Below are 12824 nucleotides of genomic sequence, written 5' to 3' on the forward strand. Positions count from 1 at the left end.
TTGCGTTTATAAATTAGGAGCAAAATTTGACAAAGACGTGATACGAGTGCTTGAAACAATTTAAAACAAGATCACATCAAAGGTAGCTCGAAATACAATTTAACACAGTGGTTCTGATACCCAGCGTATTTTTTGCGGCAGTGCGCTTTCAACGTATTCTGTTTTTAAGGGACAACTCCAGTTTTTTGTGGAATAACCTTTTTATCGACAAGTTTATAAATTTAAGGGCATTTTCTATTTTTGCGATGTAGTTGATTTTTTAATGGTTTTATCATTTTTTAATGAACATCTTGCTTTAGGGCTGGAGCATGTCATATAGCCAGCTTAAATTATCCTTTCAACAGCTCCGGTCTTGATTGAAGCGTAATGCAGTTGGATGAAGGCATTTGTTGCGATTCTGTTAACGTTGAATCATGGCTATCTAGAGATACAGCCCAATTTATTACATTTTGCACACTTTTTCAGATATCGCTAACTTAATAACTGTTAGAATGAAAAATTCAGAAAGCAATGTTTTAAAAAAATTTTACGGTCATCCCCGGTGACAAATAGGGTTTTAGCGTCAACAGGCTATGAAAACAAAGACGCATGAATCAGAAAATATCAGTAAGACTGTTAGCCGCTTGCTAACGTTTTTTTAAACTTCTTTTTTCATTTATTACTGCTTCCCCAAGGCAACGAAAAGCTTTTACATTAATACGAGTCCGTAAAAATAACCAAATCTTCGAAAATTCAAACAGTAGCAGTAGCGCCAGTCAAAATGTGACAAATTAGGCAGCACCTCCAGGTAGACATGGTTCTGCCTACCTTGACAGCCACTTTATCAGTTTTTGATCTGGTAAAGATCTGGTCAGATCCGTAGGCTACCCATTCTAGTAAAAATCTGGACCAGATAAAGTGATTGTCTGAGTAGCCTACCTGTATGTCGTGATCAATTTAGAATAATGTTACAGCATACGTATACTGTATAAGTTCTTAATCTTACATCTGTTTGTATGTTTGCCAAAAAAAAAATAAAAAAATATGTTTGCCAAAAAAGAAAAAAACTGCGTTCTTTTCTAGCATAAGAGTCAACCTACCTAAAATTTTATTAAAGCGGCCCGCCACAGCTTTCCTTAGTGCTAAAGTGGCCCGCATGCAAAAAAGGTTGGTGACCCCTGGATTAGGCTACTGTGCCAACATATATCTTATAGCCTTATAACATAACTTCATGGCCTTAGCCAACACAAAATTTCGAGGAGAAGTGGCAAATAAGTATTTTTGCACGTGCGTGAGCCCGACAAGGAGTCGGCGAAAGCGGACACCCACAGAAGGGTCTTGGGGACCCTCTCCCCAGAACCTTCTAACCAAATTCTTTAAAGTTGCGTATTTTGAAAGTAAGCTACTTTCAGATTAATCAATGGTAGTGGCAGTGTGAAATTTTTATTTAAAATATTTCACGGTAGGTGGAAAGTTGTCCCTTTTGCCCCCTTGACTACGCCCCTGCATAACTTTGCCAATGGACATAAGTGCGTCGCGAGACGAAGGTTAAAAATTCTTCCAACTGTATCTCTTCGAAACATAACATTTTCTGTTCTGATTAAGTTCTGATTAAGTTTCTGTTCTGATTAAGTTTCTGTTAAGACAAGCAATATACCAAAATATCAGATAAGATTTGTTTGGCGGTCTGCCACAGCTTCGAGGACACCAAAAGGGGTCCGCCAAGACAAAAAGGTTGAGAACCACTGAATTGAACAATGGTTGACGCATCAAATACACTGCATATGAGATGTGCACACCAAATGATTCTACGTAGAGAGTACTCTACTACAATTCGCTGTGATTTTTCAACGTTGTACTAAAATCCGCCCTAACTGTAGCTTAGGCCTTAGTAAGTCACAAAGAGATCACAAAGAGATTTTTCCCCAGAGATGCTTCCCCCTAGCATCAGAGGTAGGCACTCGCTACTTTAAATGTAGTAGGCTACCCGCCACCGCTGCTCGGGCCAAAGTAGCGCGCGCTACTGCTATCAGCTACCAACATATAAAAGTAGCGCGCTACCCGCTACCAAAAAATAGTGGCGTTGTTAGTGGAGCTGCAAACGTAGCGCGCTACTGCCCACCTCTGCCGAGTATACATAGGCTACAAGGCGAAACCTCCAATGCTACATCATCTTATTTATGTATCAGTAAAGTGAGGACATCTTTTTGCCTATGAAAATTGCATCTTTGTTTCGTTTCTTTTTTGTTTACTTTAGGGCACATGAGAAACGTTTTCTCTTTTCCAATAATCTTAAGGCTACCATATGTTAGTCCTGTAGAATTTTCGGTCAACCTAGAAAAAATTCTTATAAAGACGTATGATATATCGCTGGAAAGATAATTTTATCAGCTTTTCAATGATGGGTTTTGTCTTTTTTTTTTTACCTTGGAGAAAAAAGGTTACGGTCAAAAATGTGCCGGGGGGGTAAAACACTAATTTGCTCTATATTATAATACAATTATAAGCTAAAATACGTTACCTTTGTAACGGAATACACACCATAAATTGGAATATTTCTATCAACAAAGCAAACTAACAATCGGAAAGCAAAAATATAAAACATAACCTAATTAGGAGGTATTTATCACACGTGTAAGGGAGTAAAAGTTGACCGAGACGGAGATAACAGGATAGATTTCACCGAAACAAAAGTTTTTTTTTTTATAAGCAAGGATATGTAAGCAACACATAAAAGCTATCTAGAACGTAGTGAAGAAGGTTTTAGTTAAAGTGCTATTTCATAAGGTATTTTGTTACAAAAGCACTGTGTCCCCCAGTCCTGGAGTGCCAAAAAAGCCCGGTCTTGCTAGGGTTAAACCAGCTGTGAAGATGTAAAAACGACATTTACAGTTTTAAGTTCAAATAAAATGTAAACACATTTCAATCAAAGTGATGCAAACGCATCCATAAAATTTCTCTCTTCTCCCAATTCGTCATCAAACACGACTGTAATATTTGTGCATGTCTGATGATAAGCTATACTCTGAGGCCGTGGTGGTATGCAGCTCGTGGTGATTGTGGAAGGAGAGCTTGATCAATGTGAGAACAATTAGACATGACTATTTTCTCGTACTTCTGTTTAGTGATTTGTGGTAAAGTATATGTAGACAAGTTTAAAAGTTCGAAGTACCGTATCCAAGCCTGCCAACTTGGTGTGGAGACATGTCGTCTTCGCAGAAAACATCGGCAACATTTCGCAAACTTGCTTGATTTCAACTTCTCAAATAGACATCTTGCCGAATTTATGAACTTCTGAAGTTGTATCACAGCCACTCCAAAACAAGAACATCTACCTTCGCAATAACATCTCTAACTCTGTCGCACTGTCTTTGCTGGTAGTTTTTCCCTCTTGTAATGTTTGGCAAGAAGATATCAGAATAGTCACGATAGGCTACATAGCATGATGCACTAGTAAGCAAAGGACATCAGTAACGTCGGATCTTTGTTTGTATAGTTTGAGAAAAAGATGTTCCTTTCAGTTTGGCAAGAATTTTGATCATTCAATTCAACAGTTTGAGACGTCGTACCAGAGCGTTTTTGATGGGTGGAATCTTTGATTGACACCGTGTCATTCTTTGCTTGACGATGTGCCTGTTAAGCCCGCTTTCCGACAAGAGCAGAGTCTGTCACATGATCCCTTGCAGCTACATCGAAAGATTTTCAAAACATCTTCTGGTGCAGCAGCTACATCCGTCATGACTGGAGAAAACATGTCATCTTTCTTCTGCCAACCCCATGACAATGGTTTCAAATCTGAGTTGCTTAAAGTTCTCCAAACTTTCAGCTGGTGATATACTCTGTGGCCGTGATAGTATGCAGCTCGTGGTGCTAGTGGAAGAAGAGCCGGATCAACAGGTGAACGATTAGACATGACCATTTTCTCGTACTTCTGTGGTCGTTTCCCATGTGAGTCCACCCAATAGCTTAATTGGTTAGCGCGTGACTTTGTGAACGAAGAAGCTTCATCAAGCTGCGCTGGTTCGACTCTAGGTGTGTAATGGATGGAATAATTTCCCGGCAATAACATTTCAACAATCGGAAACTTCACTCTGTCAATCTCTGTAACCGGCCCTGCGTCAAAAGCCTCTACATTCTACAAGTATGCGAAACTATCACGAATAACCTGTCAAGGCTTTGTCAGTCCGAGGATAAAGGTTCAAAACCAACCTTGTAACCATCAAAAACAATAACGTTGGCGTGCAAGTGCTGAAGAAAACTGATGTAGCCTACTTTTTGAAGAACTCATGGAACTTCTCATTCTTCTTTCAGTCACAACACCACAACAAGGCACCGCCACCAATAATTTTAATGGAGTCAGGTTATTTTGTCATTTCAACTTTGTGCAAGATGTATGACTTCAGTTTTGATTTTTGCGCAGTTCGTAAAACTCCATCTTTGAACAGTGACATTGGGTACGGTGATAACTCGTAGAATAAGTACCGGTAGTCTGCAATTTTCGTTTTCTGGCTTCCTCTCTATGACAACAACCAATCTCAAAAAGAGTATTAATGGATCAATGGTGATAGTATTATGACCAATTTTTAGACTGGCATAAAGGCTCTGTCTGTATAGCATTTATTTGCTTCTTCCTCTTGAAGGAACAATTAGTAAAGGTTTTATCATCAAGTTCAATTTGGATAAACGCCCCTATCTCCTCAGATCGGTCACAGGTCACATACTGTTGTTGTTATCAATCAACCCTGAGTCTAGAGCCATAAGCTGAACTCCAACGGATTATGTGAACGAAACCAGGTTTGTACATTTTTTAAATCATCATTATCACGTTTGATTCTTCCAGCAAATGCCTCTTTGTGTTTATCATCAGAATTTGACAATGATGAGACTGTACTGAGTGCATCTGTCACTTCTGCACACCTGTGCATGGTTTTATTCCACGCCCTTAATACATTATCGGTGGTGTCCTTGCCGATGACTACGCCTTTTCCTTTTAAAGAGTTCATGAGAATTTGTTTAATAGACAAATCAGTTCAGAATTCTGCCCATTGTTTGTTAAAATGCCTGACGGCGTGATTTCCGTACATAAATTGCTGGTAGACATCTGGGGGACTTGTTTCCAATTCTGGCAATTCAGCAACTGTTTAAAGATGCAGGCAACATGTTTTTGCATAATTGTTGTGACCTGTGGCAGCAAATAGCTTCAGCATGCTTTTTGACGCAGAAATGTGTAGTAACCAGTTGCTTGTTCTCTCTGCTTGAATAAACTCCAGCACAACTGAAACGTAATTAACATAGCTCAACCACAGAGCTGATATACGTGATTCTCGTGTGAACTGCTCCTTTTTATCGGTGAAAAATGCCATTATCTTATGCCCAATGTTATCATTATTATAATCAGAAGGACTGTCTGAGTCATACAATTTCTCCAAGGCACTCTGCTCTCCGGGCGTCAACTCACTCCAAAATTCTTCCAACATAAGAGACAGAATAGCTGTTGCGCATAACAGATGATCTCGAACAGCGCGGGAAACTGCCTTCCCACTAAACATGTGCCCTACCTACAGTTACAGGAGCGTATGCTGTCTCAAGAGCTCTTCTCAAGCCACTTCCCTCCATCCCAGAAAACTCATAAGCTGGTGAAAGCCGCCCAATCGTACAAATACGCCCATGTTCTTTGATGACTTTATGTCGTATGCTTTTATGTGAAGCTGTTGGTCGAAGGTTACACATGCCAATCGGACATTCAGTTTTTGGCGCTGTTCAACCACAAACGATAGAAACGAGTGTTAACCTGTTAAATCTGTGGCGTGTAAGTCGATCACCGGTAACATGGTTACAACAAACTTTGGCTTAGATTGCGATATTGTTTTCGCACTCATGTATCCACCACCTGGAGGGTGACTTCTTGAAGATCTAAAATGCGCTCCAGAGAAGATCAATAAAGCGATTGTGAAGGTCCTCCTGAAAGCAAATATGAAAAACAATACGGTTTGTGTGGCATTCTGTAATCATATCATGATTCCAATCCTATACTGACAACGGTGTACAAGTCCATATCATGTTCCATTTTTTTTATATGCATTATTAAACAATGTCATTTTTTCAGTGGATGTTGGACGACCAGGTGTTGAATACTGAGCAGGATTTTCAAACCTTGTTCTGCATGGTAGCCTACATGGTATCTGGCTTCAGCAACCACCAGGTCGTGTGCAGTAAGCAGTCGTTTCTGAACAGTTTTAGAAAGTTCATCGTCTCTACTTTGGCATAAAGCAAGTGTTACGTAATATATTCCTGACGATTTTGTCCGCACCTCTTCAAAGTTATTTCGATCAGGGTGCGGTTCATCAAACATACAACTACTTTATATCCACAGTAAAAACACTGCTTTTTAAAGTCGAACGATTGTTGTTCTGACCTGGTCGATACTGTCCTGCTACTGGATTGTTCATTGCTTGAGGCTGGACGTTTCTTGGATCTCGCATGGTTTCTCAAGAAATTACGGCATGATGTATGGATGCATGTGATATGGCCATTTTCTTTATTTTTCTCCATTGCAACCAGCGTTTCACAATCCATTTTCAAAGCATGACCAATTATAGGGTCCAAAGGGTGTGTGGTAGGCAGTGTTGGGCGCGATAACTCATTTTTCGGTTAAGCGATAACGATAATCGATAAATGAAAAATGCCTAAAGCGATAACGATAAACAATAAATCAAAAAAAAGTTAAGCGATAACGATAAACGATAAATTATCGCCGATAATGTCCGATAACGATACTTTTTTTTTCTTGATTAGCCCTGCCCCATCCCATGCAGCACGAACTGTTTTCATCAACATGACGAAAAATCGAACATAATCAATCATTTTATAGGCTACTGTAAAGGGACAAAACATTTTGTAAGTTATGCATGAATAGAATCGCAACAGCGGCAGTGGGTATCGAATCTTCAACCTCTTGATCCAGAATCAAACCACTGAGGTAACCGCCGTGCTTATAATTATACCTTCAGATACCAGTTGGATGCTTTTATCAATTGAGTTACACTGCCGCTTACGTGCAGTAGGCAAAATAATTGAATCAAATGAAAATACCATAAAAAATTCCAAACTTTGTATTTTAATTTCTGCTTCAAAGGCTGTTTACAGTCGGCAGCAGTGGCCGAGTGGTTAGCAGTGGCCGAGTGGTTAGCGCGTTGGGCTCGCAGTCGAGAGCCTGCATGTTCGACTCCAGCCACCCGCACTTGCTGTTGTTTCTCTGGGCAAGAAACTTTACGATAATTGCCTCTACCCAGTGATCGATTTCGAGTAATGGGTAGTACCAAATTTAAGTCATAAGTAGAGTAGACAACCGGAAACAGACATTGCCGTCGGCTGCAGCGTGGGTCAGGTGTACGTCGGAAGGCGTACACCGATGCATAGCGCTCAAGTCCGCTTTCCCGCAATGCAGGATAAAGATAAAACAAAACAAACAGCAAAGTCAGGAATAATTGAAAAAATTCCAAAAAACGCAAAATCAAACGAAATTTATATCGGAACAACAATATCGGAATTTTCAATGTTAAAATTAGCCATTTAATGCCAAAAACTCTCTGATAAACTCCCTGAGCTTCCGATCCTCGGATTTCACTGAGTGAGTTTGCAGCGCTTCTCCAGTTCTCTGGCTGAATTTTAAATGATTTTTCATTCAAATTCACGAGACTATTATTTGTTACGTTTTTTGTCTCTGTGGCCTCTCCTTATAAACCGATTTCTTATTATGTTGATTAGTTATTTGTTAACTTTGATTTGAAAAATTACCATTCTGCATTCATAATATTGTTGACCCACGAAAACTTATGGCGTTTAACTTATTATGTGACCGGATTTTTTATGACTTGTTCATTAGGTTAACATTTTGGTGCTCTCTCACTTTAGGCAGGTGCCCCCCTCCCTACTTTTTTCGCTCTGGCGAGAGCACTGAACTATAGGTCTACTGTATTGTTTTTGCATCTTTTCTCGACGGTCATACATAGCCTATCTACTTCATGCTTACTGCATGGCTAATTTTCTTTAACTTTAAACAGGAACAACTTTTAACTTGCTACGCCCCTAATCTAAGCCTATGTAATAAAATCCCACTCTCCAGAGTCTTGATCTTGAAAAGTGCGATAAAATGCACGATGCTGCAATCAGAGTTGCGCTTACATTTTAGTTGTAAAATTCACTCACGATTGCCGATTGCAGCAAAACAACAAGAGAATTGTTGCAGGCATTTCATTGCATTGCAATTTGCAACTCTAAAATTTATTGTGTTGTCAAGGCCGTCGCTGCAGGGGGGTGTGCCCCTTCCCCTGACAACGACCTGTGCACACACACTTCAGGCACTGAAGAAGAACTGGTTTCAATTTTAGTTTCATTAACTAGGTGGCTAGTAAAAATATTACTTTTCATAGTTTTTCCACTTGTGTGTTGATCCGAAATAAAATTTATCGGCGATTATCGGCGATAATCAAATATTGCCTTTGGCGATAACGATAAACGATAACTGAAAAAATAGTTGAGCGATAACGATAAGCGATAAAAATTTATCGCCGATAATTATCGCCGGTAAATTATCGCCGATAATGCCCATCACTGGTGGTAGGCTACTATCACTCTTGCAGAAATAAGCTCCAACATGACACAGTGAATCACCAGTCCGATAGACACTTAACACAAATTGCTGTTTTTTCTTGACTTGAATCTATCTGCAATGTAGCCTATCACACTAACCGTAGTAAGTAAACTATAACAAAATAAAGTTATAATGAACAACGACAGCTTTACTGGTGCACCCCCCTCCCGTCTTGCTCAATCTTACCCCCTGAAACAGATATAGCCTATAATTCTATTTTCATTTATACCTTTTGCATCTATATCATGCTTTTCTGTTGATAATTCATAAGTTTCTAACCTTTTGTTCACCCATTACAGGAAAGATAAGAAAATAAATATTCTTATGTTAATTTTTTTTCTAATTTCAATTTTTACCCCTCCGGCACGTTTTTGGTCGTAACTTTTTTTCCCCAAAGTAAAAAAAATGACAAAACCCATCATTGAAAAGCTGATAAAATTATCTTTCCAACGATATATCATACGTCTTTATAAGAATTTTTTCTAGGTTGACCCATTTTTAGACCAAATTCTACAGGACTATGTCCTCTTTTAAGAGGATTTGTCCTCTTTTTTGAAGGAAAATAAATTGTCCTCCGAAGACACCCAAAAATGCTCAAATGTCCTCTTTTTTACATATTTAATTTTCTTGCTCATATTTTCAACAGGATTTCATTGTAATGTGACTTTTTCGCAATTTCCAACCATTTCTGTACAAATGCAACATGTTGATTTATAGATTTTCGAAAAACATTGGCTTACCGGTACTAAGTTACCGTATTTGATCTGTTGTTCTAAACAAATCTTAGACATTTATTGAAACAAACTACATTGCTTTGCGATTGTCGTAGGGTAGGTAGCCAAATGGCGGTCACAGTGATGAGTGCGAGCGAACTGCAAATCCACCTGTGAAGGAATTGCTTCATTTGAGGAAATCTGATCAACAAATTTATGAAAAAGAAAAATTGGGACAAACTAAAAAGAAATTGAGAAAATCAAACAAATGAGTAAATCACAAAGAAATAAAAAATAAAAAAACGCAAAAACTTGCAAACTAGTTTGACATGTTTACATTTTAAGGTTCTCACACTTTTACAATAAATTATTGCTTTACCCAGATCTATTTTATATTGATTCAGCGCTTGTAGACGTTGCTGATTACCAACTTAATAGTTTGGCTAATTTGTCAAGTGAAGCAAATCGAAAAAATAATCCAATGTGCACGATGCACAACACATAACCTATTTTAAAATAAATCGTGGCATGGATAGTTGGATACTTACAACTTATGTGGGTGCAAATGTAGAATAAATTTTATCTGTGATGCAGCCACAATGGTACAAGGAAGCAATCAGTCTTTTAGCTGAGTCTGTCCTTAGCATCTCATCAACAGCAGCAGCTGTATACAACTTCGAGCTGATCCTTTTTTTCTGAAAAAAGTTAAGGCATGGCTACCTACTAGGCTACAGATACTGTCTGCCTCACATCTTTAATTACATTATCACATCACATTTTTATTTTGTCACACAAATCTAACAAATCGGCTTGCGAAAAACAAATTTGTCTGTTTTTTTTGTGTTTGTTTTTTTTGCTGTAACTTTTGCTGCATACGTCTATAATTATCCAATAGGATGTAAAAAATTCTTCATACGTAACATTCTAGGCTACTTGTATTTTACTCGCTGGCGAAACTTGTCCTCTTTTTAGGGGATGAAAATATGGTAGGCCTAAATAATCTAGACTTTCGGCTTATGCCATTAGTTAGGCCAAGAGCTTGCAAAATGCCCAAACAGTGAGCCAAAGCTATGCAAAATGTTTTGAAGCGAGAAAATGTTTTATTTTTTCTTTGTATTAGGGCACGTGACCAAGTCCCTGATTGAACCAACAAGCAACAACTTTTCGTCTTTTGATCAAATAGCGAAACAGCTGCTAACCGACAACAAAGCGTGGTGATACCGGACTTACCGGTGATACTGACAGTTATTGAAAGCAGCTATCAACCCGCGAAGGGAATTGCCCAATTTGCAGCATTATGTATCAGTGGAAGTTGATGCTGAAAACGAAAAGTAGTTTGTTACTATCGTCTCGAAAAGCAATGAGTGCATTTGTTTTGTCACTGTGCATATTTCATTTTTATGCTTTTATTACATCTAATCAGCGTCAAAAAGACATAGAAAAATTGCGGTTAAGCTGCCAGGCAGACCATCGCCCAATTCAAACTCGTTGAAAGTGTTTGTACTGTTGCTGAGAACCAGGTTGTTACTTAGCCTTTTATGTCGCATTATTCTACGTCACGAGAGAGACCAGACATATTTCGTAACGTCATTCTATGAGGCTGCTCAGTTGAAAGGAAGGATGCGTTCACTTTAATGAAGCTGGCCTTCCAAGTCAAGATTATCAAACTTACTGCTGTAGCTTATTTCGTTATTCAGGCAGTGATCTTTTATTGTCATCTTGTAGCGTTCAAATGAAAAAGTGTTTGTTCAAGTATTAAAAAAATTATATTGCAAAATGTTGACCGGCAATGTTGTATTTACGTAACAATTGCTCATTTTATTGAAGAAGTTCGCTATGAAGCTACCAAGTAGGCTACAGACTGTAACTTGAAAGTGAGTAAGCTAGTAGTTCTTGTAATTAGTTACGGTATGTGTTATCAGAACTATCGTAATTTTGCACAAACTTTGCAGGCTACTACGCAGAGTTGGATCAAACCTACTAGGCTACTGTTCCATCGAGGTTTATGATAAAACTGTCTGTGCAGTCAGTGCGCATATGAAAGTGGGAACTTCCACTGTACATAGACTTGCAGTTTTACAGTTAGTTAGTTTAAATACTGATTGTTCATCAGAATAAGTGAAAAAACAGAAGAGATCTCGAGTGAAGGCGAAAAGTAAGTTTTGCTGGTTTTTCAGCTTTGTTGAAAAATTGAAATAGCCTACTGTATGTTTGCGTTGAGTTTGCGTCTCTAAGCATAAACTAGACTAAAAGGATTTGTAACACGTGGTTGCACATTGAGCGGCTTGGTGTTGGCACTCGTTTTTAACAGTTCGCTGCACGCATGCATTTGCTGCCGGTTTTCCCAGCGTATTTGCTTTGATTCAAGGTCTGTAGATGTACAGTGTTTAAAAACGACTGATTTGTGAGCCGTATTTACTGAGAGTTTACATCCGCGTGATTTCGTGGTTGTAGGGCTGTTCCGAACAAAATTAAATCAAGCTAAACGTATTTTGTACTTGATTTCGTACCAAATTAAATCAGCCTTCTTAGCAGCTTAAAGAGTATTGATTTTAATAAAACTTTTGCTGTCTTAAAGTTGGCATCTTATTCCAGCATAAACTTCTATTAAGACACTCAAAATTGTTATTGCCTTCAATGGACAACTGAGTGGTTGAGTGATTGCGTATTGAGTGGTTGAAGAATATTGTGATTGGGTCTTGCGCACCTCTAGACAATCCGTCCTTGCTTCGCAAAGAAACCACCCCACGGAGAAAATCCATCCTTTTTTGCATTAATTTAACATCATCAGAGATTTATTAGATGTATGAAAAAGAAGTAATTTGCTGGTGGAGCCCTTCTGTCTTACACCCCTACAGATGGCCACTCCTGTCGATTAAAATTTCCTGATTTTTAGTCAATTATGCACTAATGGGGACTGACTTCCTCATCTCAGAAATGTGGCTCTGAATAACCGACAACGGGCCATACCATCACCGACTTCTTTGTTGTATGCCCTCGAAGTAGAGCAGATGATCTGGTGACCTATGTGACGAGACTAAAGGCTGCATGGTATTTAGTATCCTTGTAGTACAGTCTGAAAAACATCGACATTCCGTAATCGTAAACTGAGGGACGTTCAGCTCCTAAGACTCAAATGATGACGACAATGTAGCGTTGAGAAAATGGGTTCAGAAAAATAGTTTGGTTGGCTGGGCTTTTATACTGCTTCTCTGAAACCGCACGCCTTCTAAAGGGCTGCGAGCAACTCACACGAAAGATTTAGCTCCACATAATGCACATGTTGTTACGATACATAATAATTGTTGAAAAATACGGTATTTACATCATTTTGGTTGTGCGCAGTGCAAGAACCATGAAAAATACGATTCTTGTCTTATTACTACGGTCTTGCAATAGACTAGTCTCAGCAGCTTTTGTGCAATTTCTCCTTTAACAGTTCGCTCAGTTTTAGTGTTTGACATGTAATAGGGCTATTG

The sequence above is a fragment of the Aplidium turbinatum genome, chromosome 1 (assembly GCF_918807975.1).
Source record: "Aplidium turbinatum chromosome 1, kaAplTurb1.1, whole genome shotgun sequence".
In the NCBI taxonomy this organism is placed as follows: domain Eukaryota; kingdom Metazoa; phylum Chordata; class Ascidiacea; order Aplousobranchia; family Polyclinidae; genus Aplidium; species Aplidium turbinatum.